Here is a 3875-nt window from a genome sequence, read left to right on the forward strand (position 1 = left end):
ATATACTCTAACCTGCCACACTCCAGACTTGAGATGCACCCTAGTTCTAGACCTACAATTATCATCTTTTCTCTTAGAACTACCAAAATGTCATTAAAATTGTAGTATTTCTACTAGTAAGCTTGTTGAAGTGTGCAGAGAAAACATTATAAAGTGTGCTGGATTGTAGATATGTTAAGAGTAAGGATGTCTAGTCAGTGAAATACTGTTTTCCAAAGTGATTTCACAGAATTTTAATTAGTGTTACATGGAAAAATATTTAACTTTTATTTTTTGAAATGTATTTAAAGATGATCTTTTTTTTTCCCCCAAGATTTTTTTATTTTTATTGTTGGGGATTCATTGAGGGTACAGGAAACCAGTTTACACTGATTACATTCGTTAGGTAAAGTTCCTCTTACAATCGTGTCTTGCCCCCCAAAGGTGTGGCACACACCAAGTCCCCACCCTTCTCCCTCCTCCTCTCTCTCTGCTCTTCTTTTCCCCCAACCCTCCCTTCTTTTTCTCTCTGCTCTCCCCTTCCCCTACCCCCACAATGTCATTAATTGTCCTCATATCATATTTGAGTACATAGGATTCATGCTTCTCCATTCTTGTGATGCTTTACTAAGAATAATGTGTTCCACTTCCATCCAGGTTAATACAAAGGCTGTAAAGTCTCCAATTTTTTGAGTGGCTGAATAGTATTCCATGGTGTACATATACCACAGCTTGTTAATCCATTCCTGGGTTGGTGGGCATTTAGGCTGTTTGCACATTTTGAGCTGCAATAAACAGTCTAGTGCAAGTGTCCTTATGGTAAAAGGAATTTTTTTTTTCCTTCTGGGTAGATGTCCATCAATGGGATTGCGGGATCAAATGGGAGGTCTAGCTAGAGTTCTTTGAGGGTTCTCCATACTTCCTTCCAAAAAGGTTGTGTTAGTTTGCAGTTCTGCCTGCAGTGTAAAAGTGTTCCCTTCTCTCCACATCCACACCAGCAGTTTTTAGACATTGTGATCTGGGCCATCCTTGCTGGGGTTAGATGGTATCTCAGGGTGGTTTTGATTTGTATTTCTCTAATAATTAGGGATGGTGAGCATTTTTTCATATGTTTGTTAGTCATTCATCTGTCTTTAGAGAAGGTTCAATTCATGCCTCTTGCCCATTGGTATATGGGATTGTTGGATTTTCTCATGTGGATTAATTTGAATTCTCTATAGATCGTAGTTATCAAGTTTATGTCTGATTAAAAATATGCAAATATCCTTTCCCATTGTGTAGGTTGTCTTTTTGCTTTGCTTGTTGTTTCCTTAGCTGTACAGAAGCTTTTCAGTTTAATTAAGTCTCATTTGTTTATTTTTGTTGTTGTTGCAATTGCCACAGCAGCCTTCTTCATAAAATCTTTCCCAGGCCAGTATCTTCCACTGGTTTTCCTATACTTTCTTTGAGGATTTTTATTGTCTCATGCCTTATATTTAAGTGCTTCATCCATATTAAATCAAATTTTGTGAGTGGAGTAAGGTGTGGATCCAGTTTCAGGCTTTTACATGAGGATATCCAGTTCTCCCAGTACCATTTATTGAATAGAGAGTCTTTCCCCCAAGGTATGTTCTTGTTTGGTTTATTGATGATTAGGTGGTTGTAAGAGGTTAGTTTCACTCCCTGGCTTTGTACTCTATTCCAAATGTCTATGTCTGTATTATTGTGCCAGTACCATGCTGTCTTGACCACTATGGCTTTGTAGTATAGGCTACAATCTGGTATGCTGATGCCCTTGGCTTTGTTTTTATTACTAAAAACTGTCTTAGGTATATGGGGCTTTTGTTTGTTTGTTTGTTTGTTTGTTTGTTTGTTTTATACAAAAGGCAGAGTCATGTTTTTCATGTCTTGAAAGTACGATGTTGGTTTTTTAATAGGGATGGCATTAAATTGGTAGATTGCTTTGGGAAGTATAGACATTTTAACAATGTTGATTGTTGCCAGCCATGAGCGTGGTATGCTCTTCCATTTTTAATATCCTCTGCTATTTCTTTTCTTAGGATTTCATAATTTTCTTTATAGAGGTCCTTCATCTCTTTTTTTAGGTATATCCCTAGGTATTTCATTTTCTTTGAAGGTACGGTGAAGGAAGTTGTGTGCTTAATTAGCCTCTCATCTTGAGTGTTATTGCTATATATAAAGGCTACTGACTTGTGGACGTTGATTCTATATCCTGAGACATTACTATATTTTTTGATGACTTTCAGGAGTCTTGTGGTTGAGTCTTCGGTTTTTTTTTTTTTTTTGAGACAGAGTCTCACTTTGTTACCCTTGGTAGAGTGCCATGGTGTTAACAGCTGGCAGCAACCTTCAACTCTTGGGCTTAAACGATTGTCTTGCGTCAGCCTCCCAAGTAGCTGGGACTGCAGGTACTTGCCACAATACCCAGCTATTTTTTTGTTGCAGTTGTCATTGTTTAGCAGGCCTGGGCTGGGTTTGAACCTGCCTGCCTAGGTGTATATGGCTAGTGCCCTAACCATGAGCTATGGGCACTAAGCCAGGATTTTCTTTCCTTTTTTTTGAGACAGAGTCTCACTGTGTCACCCTTGGTAGAGTGCCTTGGTGTCACAGCTCACAGTAACCTCCAATTCTTGGGCTTAAGCAATTCACTTGCCTCAGCCTCCCAAGTAGCTAGGACTATAGGTGCCTGCCACAACACCTGGCTAGTTTTTGGTTGTAGTTGTCATTGTTGTTTGCCAGGCCCTGGGCCGGGACTGAACCTGCCAGCTCTGTTGTATGTGATTAGCGTCCTAGCTGCTGAGCTGCAGGTGCCGAGCCATAGGCAGCATTTTCTTAATGGTAACTAGATTTTTTTACTGTAGTACTTCTCTGTGTTTTTTATATTCACTCAGTACTTAATAATTTCTCTTTATACAGAGCATGTAATGGTACTGTGTTTTGTAGATTACATTATTTATGTGAGATAGTGACTGAGAAACAGATAACCAGTAGACATTGTTTATTTGTAAGGCAGCAAACAAGCTTAAGCAGTCCAATAGTAGTATTTCTTCATACCATCATAATAAAGCCTTTCTCCACAAAGTTGAGTTTGATTTTGAATTTCCATGTCTTATGTGATTGTCAAGAACTGAGGTAGTACTGTTTAAAGCACACAGAATAGTGAGTAACATTTTTTAATGTCATTATGCGTTTCAGCATTGGTATTATATTTTGGTACTATTTTTACATTACTAATTTTAAGTCTGTGTTTCATGACCCAGCTTCTTGGCAATCTTATAGGATACTAGAGGATTATACTTTAGAGTTGGTATGCCTGGACGGGAGTGTCTGCTAAAGAATAGTTACTAGCCACGCTAGTGAGTGTTTGAGGTCTGTCCTAATTGTTTGAGGTAAGGGAGGATGGCAACAACCAAGGTAATCCAGTTGACATATGTAGTAGGGTAAAAGCTTTTTGGCTGTCATTACCTTTTTTTGTGACTAGCCATATGGGAACCACTTGTGGTTAGAGACACTGGTCAGCTCTTTATTAGTTAATGTGTTAAGATGTACAGACACTTACAGAAATTTTTACTTCATTTTAATTTATTAATTTATTTTTTAAAGAGAGAAGGTCTCCCTCTGTCACCCAGGCCGGAGTGCAGTGGCATGATCATAGTTCACTGTAGCCTTAAACTTCTGGGCTCAAGTGATTCTCCTGCCTGAGCCTCCCAAGACCACATGTGGCTTTTTTTCTTGCTTTCTTTCTTTTCTTTCTTTTTTAAGTGGACAGAGTCTCATTAGGTTGCCCAGGCGAGCTTGAATTCCTGATTTTGAGCTGTCCTTCTAGCTTAGTCTTCCTAAGCCCTGAGGTTACAGTGTGAGCCACTTCAGCTAACTACTTTCTACTTTTTGTATCT

At 38.8% G+C, this 3875-nt stretch overlaps 1 protein-coding gene across 1 annotated transcript in view; it reads left to right on the plus strand.

Annotated features, from left to right (window-relative positions):
• The window catches only part of CLTC (clathrin heavy chain), a 78269-nt gene that overhangs the window by 40857 nt on the left and 33537 nt on the right, over window positions 1–3875 (plus strand). The window lies entirely within an intron of this gene.

This window comes from Otolemur garnettii, unplaced genomic scaffold (genome assembly GCF_000181295.1).
Source record: "Otolemur garnettii isolate 467f Iridium unplaced genomic scaffold, OtoGar3 scaffold00094, whole genome shotgun sequence".
Classification (NCBI taxonomy): domain Eukaryota; kingdom Metazoa; phylum Chordata; class Mammalia; order Primates; family Galagidae; genus Otolemur; species Otolemur garnettii.